This window comes from Sesamum indicum, linkage group LG11 (assembly GCF_026168435.1).
Source record: "Sesamum indicum cultivar Baizhima isolate 11 linkage group LG11, ASM2616843v1, whole genome shotgun sequence".
NCBI classification, from domain to species: domain Eukaryota; kingdom Viridiplantae; phylum Streptophyta; class Magnoliopsida; order Lamiales; family Pedaliaceae; genus Sesamum; species Sesamum indicum.
Genome location: NC_142667.1, coordinates 6,932,383 through 6,945,657, shown reverse-complemented (window position 1 = coordinate 6,945,657; position 13,275 = coordinate 6,932,383). Strand labels below are relative to the sequence as shown.

Below are 13,275 nucleotides of genomic sequence, written 5' to 3'. Positions count from 1 at the left end.
TATATGTTTCATTTATTTGTGGTATTACTGTTACTATAAATTTATGGTTCATGCTGACATTGATTCATCTAAAAATATATGAGTGGTGAATGATTTAATTTGATTGACAATATTGTGTACTTGAAATGAGAAAATACGTTAAAATATTATGTTTATCGTTTGATGAGTTGTAGATGTCTAAAAATGAGAATATGTTAATTTTTGGTTTTGCATTACTAGTTGTTTACAAGAATAGTGATATATGAAAATGAGGGAGTAGTGAAAATTAAGTATAATTGTGGTCTGAATACCCCTTGATGTTGTTAAAAAGCCTGTAAGGCGAAATGAAATAAAAAGAGTTATGATGCGATGTAAAGGAGTTATGATGCGAATTGAAAGAGTTATAAATGAGATTGATGAGCCGACTGTTAAGAGGATTCACTTGAACTTATATAACAGTGAGATTGAGTTGACAGAGAAAATACAATATCACCTTCTGGTAAGCACACTAGGAAAGAAAGGGAAGTTTAATTGATTATCTTATTGCGAGATAGCTATGTGGTGTAATAAAGATGATTATGTTGGGATTAAATTGACTATGTTCCATGCATGTTGCTAATTATCTTGTTTGAGGCTATATTTGAAATACATATATAGATAGGGCTGGTTATTACTTACTGAGTGGCAGACTCATTCCTCTGTTGATATTTTCTTTGAGGAGTAGACTTTGAGGTGTCTGCCTGTTGAAGACTAGGTCTACACGCTATACTCAGGCAGGTCGGGCTAGTATGCAGTTTTCTCCTTTTGTTAGTTAGGGTACAAATCGTATTTTGTTTGTATAGAGAGAACATAAGCGTGGGGATTACTTGTGGCGTTTGATATGTATATATGATGTTGTGAGTTGATTATGCCTATTATGACGTTGGGATTACGTATGCATATTGATATTATGTGCATTTATATATATAAACAACGGGATTACTACAAATGTCTAGGGAAGATATAGCCCTAGTAGCGTTAGAGGGTGCTACAAATGTTTCGCCCATGGCCTCAGGTATCGGATACATATCACTTGTATCCATCTGTCTCCACCTAATAGAGCCTGGTAAAATGAGATAAACTCATGAATAACCGCTCTTGGCTCTGTGTAGGCAGTCCCATGTTCATCATTGATTTGCAAGATCCTTCGAACAGACCGATGTTGCGCAATCTTGCAAAGAAGATTCGTGAACATTGATCTCCCCCCTTTCATCCACTGTATCTTTGCTCGCTACTGTAGCATGACTTGTCCGAGCTTAACCGTTTTGGCATACACCAGTCGACAACAATGTTCCAATAGGAGGAACAGCTCGTTCCGTCTATCCGTGCAAACCAGTTGCTGGGCTGTCTCAAGGAACTCTTTGGCCAGCTGTAAATTCATCGTTAGATCCCCCTTATTGCGCCTCATATGACGAAAGACAGGCTTTAAAGCCTTGAGTTTACGAGTAATTGCGTACATCGGCACGCCTACCACTTCATGCTACCAGACATTCTGCACACTGGGAATACAATTCGGTGAAAGAGTAAGGTAACTATCAAATCTGAACATATCTCCCAGTTGTTGTTGCCTATCCCCACAGAGCACTAGCAGCGAATGATCCGATGTGCGTGGATTGAGACTATAATAGTACGAAGTTGGGAATCGTTCTAGCCAAGCATCATTAATGAGCATACGGTCCAACATCTTCCATAGGCTACGCGAGTTGGAGCTACGGTTATGCCACGTGAACCACTCACCTTGCATAGGAAGCGGGAGCAAACCCGTATCCTGAATACACGCAGTAAACTCCTCCATGACCACCCTTATATCACCAGAAGTACCACAAATCTCACTGAGGTCACGTATAACATTAAAATCCCCATGGATCATTCACACACCAGCCATGGATCATTCACACACTGACCCACCAGCATCTCCAAAGATCTCCATAGCTCTCAACGTGCAACAATATCATTAGCTCCTTAAATAACAGTAACAATCATATTCACATGAGTTGCTCTAACAGTCACACGGCAATATATATATTGGTCACTCAATGCAATCACATGAACATCAAGTATGTCATTATCCCAAGCAACCCATATACGATTACCAACAGTCACAGAATCAACAAATCATTTCCAATAAGGTAATAGCAAAGACTGTATTCGAGAGGCATTATTCATTCGCACACGTGTTTCTAAAAGACCAAGAAAGTTTAACCTGAATTCAGTTACGAGATTTTTCAGTGCTAGCTGATGGTCCCTCTTATTCAAGTCACGAACATTCCACATTGCTCATTTAACATGGATCACCATTGATGGGGCTGCTCCTAACCCCAAGTAGCATCATCTGTATCATCAAGGAAATTTAGGGCATCAAAAGTGTTATAAATGAGTAATTCCTTATCCTTATCTCTATCCACTTGCTCCCCACGTGTAGCAGGTATATCTCGGCCAACCGACTGCTATGCCTCATCCTTATCCTTCTCCACTGTTGGTGGTGCAATAGGGGCTAAGTGTCGCACACGCTGCACATATACATTTACCGGTGGTTTTTGGGCTTTTGTGGTGGAACAGTCTTTGGTAGCATGTCCCAAGCTCATACAAGTGGTGCACTTTGGTGGAAACCACTCATATTCAACATCAACCTTGCATGCATTTTCCTCTCCTTCCTGCATTGGCGACATGATAATCAAATGATTTGGTAGCTTGGCGTTAACGTCAACCATAACATATACACGAGCGAAATCCAGTCTCGTGCATGCGCGAGTATTCGAATCTGGATATAGCGGTCTCCCAATGCCACTTGCCACCATACTTAGACCATCATTAGTCCACAATTCAACCGGTAAATGCCGAAGTTTGACCTAAATTGGCACTTGCATATGTTTCAATTTGTGTAGGACCATGCCCGGCTCCCACCTCTGCAATTGGTTGTCCTTAGAACAACCACGGGCCTCCCTCAATGACTTCCTCCATAGTCACAACCGATTAAAAGCTGAAAAAGAAAAACCCATTCGCCGTGGCTGTAACTTCCGTCACCAATGGTCAAATAGATGCGACATAATCTATTACATGTAAAGATGTACAAATTAATTTGATCAGAAAAAAAAATTATTTGATTTGTAATAAATTAATAATAAGATAATAAGGAACAAATATGAATATTTATCCCTTTTTTTTGTTAATATAAGAAAATTTGATAAATTTTGACTAATAAAAGAACTTATTTGTTAGATAAAAACAAATCTCAAAAACCTTTATAAAATCTTAAATCACATGACATTTACGAGTTACACTAAATTTCAGCAACAAAAAATATAATTATTCCTAAATATTTCAAATAAACGTAGCCAAAAGCTCTCTAAATGTGCTGGTAGGTGATATATGTACTAAAATTTAGATTTTAGAGGATGAAAAATTCTTGTCATATATTGATTGTGATGAGAATCGCTACAAAATTTTGTTAAACCATTATTTTATTTAAAAATTTAAATTATTATAATAAAAAATTATTTCATATTAATATCTTCAGAATTTATGAAGAAGATCACTCAAAATAAAGCATAATCAAAATTAAACCCATGATTTTGTGATATATATATATATATATATACACCCTTAGATTTGGTTAAATATTTGTTTATCAGGCACGGTTCAATATTATCATTATTATCTAATCACGAGATCCAAGAATTTCTTGAATTATAATTATCTTAATGGTGATTAATGACACATATTATGGCTATGTAATTAACTTAATCACGTGGCATTCTAGTCACAAAGTAAACGTTGACCAACTGATCCAAGCGAACTGTTGATGTCGTAAATGTTATACGCCACGTATTACTGGATATGTGAATGATAGATATATACCTCATATTTTATAAGGGTAATTATATTTATACCTTTTGATTTATAATTTATTTACACAAATCATTACAGGTAGTTAAAAAGTATAGGTAGTTTGTGTTATGATGTGGACATTTTTTAGGAGTGTATGTTTAATTTTCTGAAAAATAAGGGTGGCTTGTATAAATGTCGATATTTTTTATGGGTGTAAGTGTAATTATCTAAAAAGCAGATGGAAAAAGAAAACTTTAGACAATATTAGTCTTAGTCCTTTATCTTCCAATGTGGCATAAATCTGGTCCTTCAGCCTATTTTATGACCATTTTACCCTTTCAAAGAAAATAGCTTAATAATCCATTTTCATGCTCTTAAGACAGCCCAACATGCTTCCGAAATAAATTAAAACCTCATAAATTCATACCTCGCTTTGACCCTCTGTTTCTAGATATTCCAAGTCCTCGATTTTACGGGCTTCTTCCAACCACACTATCACAACAGATGATTCGCAGGTACTCGGCTCCTTCAATAACAAAACAACACAATCCTGTTTTGTTTCCTACCTTAGAGCGTAAAAGAGACTCCAATACAGGGACTTAATAGAATTTTGGACAAACAGGTTGAAGAAAAACTTAACTTTTATTGAAGAAATATAAAAAATATTACATAGATATTATTCCTCCATTGGAGGAGACAACTATTTAGCCTCTCATATTAGAGGACTTGACTCATTGGGGAAACCCTCATAAGCTAAAAGATTAAAATACTACAAAAGATTGAAAAGACTCAGAATTCTGATACTTTGAAAAGTAGGAGAAATTTTCTGTTGATCCCCCTCTACTTCATTGCATTTTATTTATAGGCGTCCGCGGACTTCAAATTCGAACTTCAAACTTATTTTTTGATGACGTCACTGTATTCTTCATCATCTTGTCTCTTTCAATAACGTCATTGCATTCGTCATTACCTCGTCCTTTTTCAGCTGTTGGTCATAATGACTTGTCAGTCACGTGATTTTCAACTGGCTTTTCTACTTTGCTGACTGTTGGCGTTTGTCGTTTTCTGCGACAGTCCTATCCTTGCTTTTTATATTTTTAATTTTTACTTCTTTTTGTAAAAATTTTTCTTTTTCCCTTATCCTGGTCTTCGAGTTTATTTTGTGTGAACTGAATTTTTGTCCCCGAACAGTTTCTTCTCTTGTTTTTCACAGCAAGGGCATAAATAGTTATGCCATTGCCCAACATGCAACATGTTGCACATCTTCATCCTTGTTGCTTCGATCGCCTACAACTTATTTTCCCAGATTAACATCCCCTTCTTTCCAAATAAACTTTCTGCGAATTCAATGCTTTTTCCTGTCATGAAATTTAACAGGAACGAGCCATTCACTTTGTTTGAGAAAATCTTGAACGGATATTTAACTTTGTCCATCTCCGTGAGACAGACCCATAATCCCCAAACTCTTTTGGTAGAAACATTGTCTTCCTTAATAGCTGAAACCAGGGAAACTTCTCCTGAGGCAGCTTTAATTTTATTGAAAGCAAAGCTACCATGCCTAGCCTCTGCAACTTCATAATTTTTAATTACATGAAAGAAATCCATAGATGAGTTTGATAAGAAAAAGAGAAAAGTAACTTGTCCCACACAGGTTGATGATGGGAAAAGTGAAGAAAGTAGTAAGTATATAAGGAATTGTATGGGTGAGTGTAATACACTCATGGTTTTCTATCCCACATAGGAAGTTTATTGGCATAATAAACTCCTTATATTAAGTTCAAGTTCAAATTTGAGTTTGAAGTGTTATAAAGACTTCCCCAAAATCAAGCTGACAAAAAGCTAAGATACATTTCCCCAAGTTGTAGAAGGTGGCAGAAACGAACAGAAGGACTGAATGATATGCATGACCCAAAAGTACTTGGCCCAGAAGAGGTCCGCGAATCCCAAATCGAGCCCATCAGCACATGATGAAGGCGGCCCATTGAAAGATTACCAAACTTGGCCTAAGAAGGAAGCCTAGCAAAAAGCTTGCTAGATCGCGCAGGCTTACCTTTTTCCAAGTCCAGCCCAGGGAGAAAGGAGGCGCCCCCAAAGTTCATGACTCCTTCACCTAGAGAACTCCCTGCAGAATCGGAGTCCTCACGTAAAAGAAGTCCTCCTCCAAGCAAAAATGTGCTCATCAAGCCTAGGATAAAATGGAATCATGCCCTATCCCCAGGTATCTTGCTCTTTTTTCTGAAATGCAAGTAACGTACAAAGTCCCTATGAAGGGAGACGCCCCCTCTATAAATATAGGCAGCATCCCCCAACGAGGACACCTTCAAGAATTTGAAAATTGCTTTGCTTTTCTTGTTGCAACTCTCATTTTGCACTCTAACCATATTTTGCTCACGAAATTCTTATTTTTTTTTATCTCAATTTCTTATTACGATTTATTTTTATAATTATTTATTCCTAAATTCCGAACTAACTTGAACGTCAAAGTGTTAACGTGTTGTTTTGCAGGTCCTATTTCTCAAGTTCTTTTGCTTAATCAGTCCAATCCATCATCAAGATCCAAGACCGTTGAACCCATACTAAAGTTGCAAGCATCAAGTATCAATAGATAGTATAAATCATATGGACGAGAGAAAGAATTTGAGTAGGAGGTGGTTGAAAATGTATAAGGATATTTTCTGTAATTTAAAAAATTGATGTCGCGATATAAATAACCGCTATTTGTGAGTGAAAAAAGAATTTTAATTTTTATATAGTATAGATATATATATGTGTTCGTATATATTTGATTTTGGTTAACTAATTAATTTAAATAACAAGAATATTTTTAATAGTTAGTCAATTTCCATAGTTTAACTACCGTGAATGTTTATTATAATTAATCAACTAAGTAATTAAATAATACACAATTTAACATTTACATATGATAAATTATATAACGAACTTCAAAATATTTATATATATATCAAATGAATTAAAAATATAAACATTTCAATATATATAATTAAAGGGGTTAAAAATACTAACAAATTTAATTAGTATAATCAATTGAAGTAATTAGAGGAAACATTTACCGTTTGAAAACCAAATTTATAATTTTCCTCGTTGTTCTTAGAGAGAGAGAGAGAGAAGAGAAAGAATTGTATGTATGTGTGCCGGCTATAATATAAATTAGTCCGAACCGCACAATTGATGCGTGTACAAATATAATAATATTTTTATTAAGCTAATAGTTCATATGTAAAAAGAAGAAAAATATCGATAAGTAAGATAATAAATGAGAAGAAGAAGTTACTTGAATGTTAAATAAAAAATAAAATAAATAAATAAATTTTAAAATAGAATAAAAATGTCAAACCAAATAGAGAGACACCTAAATTAGTCCCTTCTATTATATATAGTATAGACTAAAAAAAAAACTTAGCTTTTTCTTTAGTTTTTCTTCGTTCACTTGCTAACATTATTAGCAAGGTTGTGCTGCCACCCAATTTTATTTTATTTTTTTCTTTGATTAATTTTATATAATATGCAATTTAGTTCCTTACTTTTTAAAATTATATAATTTAACCCTAAAAGTTTTATATGATTTCAATTTAGTTCTTTAAAAATTTTGATAGATTATGCTCTATTTATTTATTTTCTAGTTGATTTGAAACTTTCTAATTCTTATGAATTGACTAATTAAATCTCTTATGATTTCTTTTTTATTCCAAATTAACTCAAATATTTTGTCTTTATTTGAAAAAACCTTAAATTCAAAATATTTGAAAAAAGAATAAATTTCATAAATGAGAATAAGTTATTTTATTAAAAATAATACATGACATTTAATATAATAAATACGGGACGTGCACCCTTAATGCATAAAGTTCTTAGTATAACATGAATACGATCGTATTTTCATACTATATAATGCAAATTAAGTAACCAAAGAAAATAAAATAAAATGAAATGAAAGAGGCTCATGCTCTCAAATTAATTAAAAAAATAAATAACAAGATAAGTATTAGCTTCAGTTTCTGTAGACATCACAAACCCCCCAAAACTTTGTGTATTCACAGATTTTTCCTCACAGACAGAGATCAAGTAACATTAGGTCCATATGCAAATTGCGCAAAAGCCCCTATACTTTGGGTTTATTGACATGGGAGGACCTATACCTTGCAGCAAACCTATTGAACAAGGCCAGGGCATTGCTAGTTGCTTGTTCAAGATTAAGCACCTTGGCTTTGATAATAGCCTTCTTCTTGCCCTCGATGGCCCGGCTTGAGAACCCGTCCATGCACATGCTCGCATCGGTCAGGGCCGTGCTCATCCATGTCTGCACGTTGCTAGCATGCCAGGGGAAATCGCTACTCGTCCCGTTTTCCTTTATCATCCGTGTCTCTTTGATGCAATTCGTGAGTTGATCGACCCCATCGTTTATTTGATCCAGACATTCTTTCACGGCCCGGTAGTCCTTGGCCTTTCTCTGCTTAAGCTCCTTAGCCACCTCCGTCACGTAGGCTTGGGTCGACTCCGCCCTCTCTAGGCTCACCTTCAGTGCGATCTGCGCTAGTTGCTGGTGACTCAGGGTTGTCGTGAAGTTGCTAACGTAGTAAGAAAGACATCGGACACATAAATCAGGGTAGAGCGTCGTCTGGCACTGTAACTCAATGAAAGCCCTGGCACGAGAGCGTCGTCGGACTACTGGATGCTCGGCCTGAACCAGAGTAAGGACGAGAAGAGAGAGGAGAACAAAGAAGAGCGTAATTTTCAATGCCATCACTACGAACACAATTGTTATTGATCGAAAATTTGAAATGTGACTGTTGATTTTGTGTTTGATGTGTAAGAGTGGAAGTGGTTGTGTGGTTTATATAGAAGGGAGTTGCCACAAGTTTAAGACACTAACGTCTCTACTCTAAATTATTTTGATTTTAAAATTTTAACTTATATGTGCATGTGTATGGGGTTTCCATGAAGCAGGTGGTCAGTTTTTGGGGGGTTCGAGGAAACAAGAACCTTGATTCTTGTGGAGCAATTTCACAAAGTAAGCAACCTTTTCATTAATTGTAGTGTAAGAATGAGATTCGAAACTACACTTTGTGTCTTGCACACTTTATTAAGCAGAATATGTTTTCCTTTGGCATAAGTAAAGTGATACATAGCTATATATATATCGGGCGAATAACAATTTATTTTCACGTGATATTGAAAATGAATATACTATCTCTATATGAAAAAAATTAGCAATTTACCTCTCTATATTTTTAAAAATAAAGCAATTTACCTCCTTATCAAGAGAGCTATATTGTTGTTGTATTATAAAAAATAGGGCAAATTGCAATTTTCGTCCAGTTTCTTAGGGGCGGTGGCGTTTTCAATCAAGTCTTTTTCAAAATAGAATAGTAGAACAGTAATTAAAAAAGTTTGGCAATTTTAGGACAAATTACCCTAAATCAGATGGAATTGTGCACGAGGAGGCACGTGAGCGTTTGAAAGTTGGGGGAAGCTGACGTATCCGGTCAAATGGATTAGGTGTAAAAAAAAAAGGGGGGGGGGGGGGGGCAACATGACGTGGTAAAGCTGAAGTGGAAAAAAAGGCCACGTCAGCTTGCCAACATGGATTGCAATTCGGTGCTTTGTGGGAGAGTTGTTCGTATGAGAAGGGCGAGAAATTGTATAATGTGTTGTTGGAGTATGCTCTCGGCGACGCTTTGGCTGATAAGCTTAGGAATTCCGGTGGTGGGGGGATGCTGGAATCTGAAGTCCGGGGATACACAGAGGCTTTGCTCAAAGGGATTCACTATATTCACAAGTTCGGGTACGTTCACTGTGATATCAAGCTTCAAAATATTCTTTTAGGCGCGAATGGCCGCGTGAAAATCACCCATTTTGGGCTGGCGAAGCGGGATGGAGGGAGAAAAGGCGCTGCAACGGGGTGCGAATTGAGGGGCACCCCTTTGTACATGTCGCCGGAGATGGTCGTCGGGGGCGAGCAGGGGCCTCCGACGGATATTTGGGCACTTGGGTGCGTCGTGGCGGAGATGTTGTCTGGAAATCCAGCGTGGCGGTGCTCAGATATCGCCGGATTGATGATGAGAATCGGAGTGGGTAAAGAAGTGCCAGAGATCCCCAGAAGTTTATCGGAGGAAGGGAGAGATTTTCTTGGTAAATGTTTCGTGAAGGATCCAAGCAAGAGATGGACGGCGGAGATGCTCTGACGTGGCCTTTTTTTCCACGTCAGCTTTGCCACATCATGTTGCCCCCCCTGTTTTTTACACCTAATTTATTTAACCGGATACGTCAGTTTTCCCCAACTTTCAGACGCTCACGTGCCTCCCTCGTGTACAATTTCGGCCGATTTAGGATAATTTATCCTAAAATTGCCAAAAATTTTTAATTATTGTTCTACTATTCTATTTTAAAAAAGACCTGGACTGAAAACGCCACTACCCCTAAAAAACTAGACGAAAATTGCAATTTGCCCTAAAAAATATAGGGATGTAAATTGCTATTTATTAGATAACTTGCTTATTTTTTATATCACAAGGGAGTTGTTTGCATTTTATCCTATATATATATAGGGGTAAATTATATAACATTTGTTGTATTATGTTTGATTTTAATATTTTGTTATTTAAGATTTTTTGTGTGTCAATTTATTATCGTAATTTTATAAAATTTGCACTTTGTTATAGTGATGATTTTTCGATCGATTATTCTGTTAGAAAAATCTCACATGCATTGCATATACAATGATATTTAAAGACAATGGAAAAAATATCATTCTTATCGTAATAAATAAGAAACGAATGATGTTTAAAATGTTAAATGAAAGTCGTTCAGATTTCACTGCACCGCTAACTTCATCCTTTAATGATATGGAATGTGTATTAGCATCCCAACAACAAATATTTGAATAATATATACATTTGAAAAAATTTTCTTTGTAATAAGACGTTTTTTTCAGGTGTTAATCTATAAAATTATGACCAGAACACATCAATATCTCACATAAAAACATCACACTGAGATCGAAAAATGCGCGCCATCGCATCATTAATATTTTTTGGGACTGATATGAAATTAACCAATGATTGGGGGGGGGGTTCTAAGAATAATCCAGAAGACACGTGGCATACAACAAGCTTTGTCGGATTCTACGGAAACTTGTCCCAACAATGGGGTGCTTTGACCAGCATGATGCTAAGATAAAGGCAATAATATATTTTTTTAAAAAATAAAAATAAAGAAGAATTGTAATTAAAGGGAAAATAACTTATTTTGTATAACTTCTAATAAAGTTCTACTCTGGCTGGCAACTTACAAGTGGTGAACAAAAGAAATAATAATTAATTGGGTAGATTATAGTGATATTTCTTAAAGTTTAGCATAATTATAAATATCTCATTATTATTTAAAAAATTACAAATATCACCCCTGATCTTATTTAACAATGAGCCAATTTCTTCTTTTTGGGTAAATGTAAATAAAAAGGTAACATGCGTACAGTACAACAGTCAAATATCGGTTTCTCCCACGACAGGTCATGGAATACGCCATAGCTATATAAAGCAGAAGTACTAACAGAGTATGATAAATTAGCACTAAGGATTCTTTGTCTAATGTCATCCACTATGATGGTAGCGATGGTGCTCAATGGTCGATCAACATGCTCAAAGCGGCGCAAGTTCCGCTCTCTCCAGATATGATAGACACATGCAGCGAGTAGTGCGCGGTAGGATAAATTGATGATATATTTCCCTCTACACTTTCTAGTAGCCCACTCCACATCTAAGGCCCAGTCTCAGTTCGGCCAGGTGAATCGAACATCTTGTCTCACAGCTATGAGGCATCGTCTGGCATAACGACATCGGAAAAATAAGTGTGTATGTGATTCTATTGCGCCTTCATCACAAAGTACACAGGTGCTAAGATAAGACAACCACGGTTTATCTGCCGTGGATAGTTTCCCTAGTATAGCGAGCCACAGTATCAATGTATGTCTAGGGATCTTCAGGAAACCCGAGAGTAGTGAAGTCCAGTCTACCTTGGGTCCCGACGGGTCTAATATGTGATATAGTGATGCAACAATGAGACGTCCATTCGTATCCCGCCAATGAACACAATCATCGTCTCCATGGATTATGGGCAAATTCTGTACAATCTCTAAACATGTTCGTGATGAGGGCCAATGTCAATGCCCATCCATAATGACCCTATTAAGCTTCTCCGAGAGTCCAAGACCAGTGAGTTGCGGGCCTCGTGGGAACCTCTGAATAAATGGTCCGAGGGGGTGCCATGGGTCCTGCCACAAATAGAAGGTAGCTCCATCACCCACTTGATAATTCACTAATGGTCAAATAACGGTACGTAGGCGAAAGAATTTCCTTCAACCCTACGAACCTCCATGCTCAGGAATTGTCCAAATGGACCTATCACGCAAGCGCCCATGGTACAACCACTCCACCCATATGGATGTTCTGTCACAATGAATCACATCGCATAATTTCTTACTTATTAAGGCACGGTTAAGAATAGCGATGTCTCGTAAGCCCTGTCCTCCCTCTATAGCTGGCTTACATACATCCCTCCATGCTACCTTTGCATAGCCCCCACTAGTAGCACCTTTCCATAAGAAAGAGCGCAATCTCTTCTCGGTCTCCCTTATAACACCTTGAGGTAAAATGAATGCAGATGCCCTATAGGTGCTCATTGCCATGAGCACTGATTTTATAATCTGAACCCGTCCAGCATAAGACAACGCCATCCCCTCCCATCCATTAATGCGTTGGTCAATTTTTGTCAACAATGAGCCAATTTTGTTAACCTCTATTAGAATTTTATTTAATTTTTGTGGTTAACTAATTAAAATTCCCTTATGGATTATAAATTACAATTTTATATATTTTTTTTAAAATTTGTTAAAATATTCTTTTATCGACTATATGCCCAATGGATTATTTACTTTACCACCCTCAATTTTTTTAAATATTTTTTGAATATTTGAAAGAAAACAACAAGAGAAAAGTAGTCATTTCACTTAATTGTCCAGGGATACAATTATTTTTCATTTGAGGGGAGTATTTATTATTTTTCAACAATGAAGAGGTATCTGTAATTATACTAAATTTTAGGGGAGATGGCTATAATTTACCCTAATCTATACCAAGCCTCTATCTTTCCTTCATTTTTTATACATTTCTTCTTCTTCTTCTTCTTATTATTATTATTATTATTGATGTGCATAAAAATAGGTTGGCGCCAAATAGGTCCAAGCGATCCAAAAAGAAGAAAGAAACGAGAAGCCCGTAACTATTTAAGAAGCCCAAGAAGACCTGGCAGGCAGCCTTGGCGGGTGCCCCCCAAATAATAGATTGGCAAAAGGAGGAGGCCTAGGACATCCCTCCACTCAGACCATGATTTCGGTCTAAAAGGCCCACACAC

General features: G+C 36.5%; 2 pseudogenes; one reads left to right on the top strand and one right to left on the bottom strand.

Annotated features, from left to right (window-relative positions):
* Positions 1-7,790: 7,790 nt before the first annotated feature.
* LOC105173357 (pectinesterase inhibitor 9 pseudogene) lies at positions 7,791-8,678 on the bottom strand (annotated as a pseudogene).
* A 719-nt stretch (positions 8,679-9,397) lies between these two features.
* On the top strand, positions 9,398-10,049 carry LOC105173761 (mitogen-activated protein kinase kinase kinase 20 pseudogene; annotated as a pseudogene).
* Positions 10,050-13,275: the final 3,226 nt, after the last annotated feature.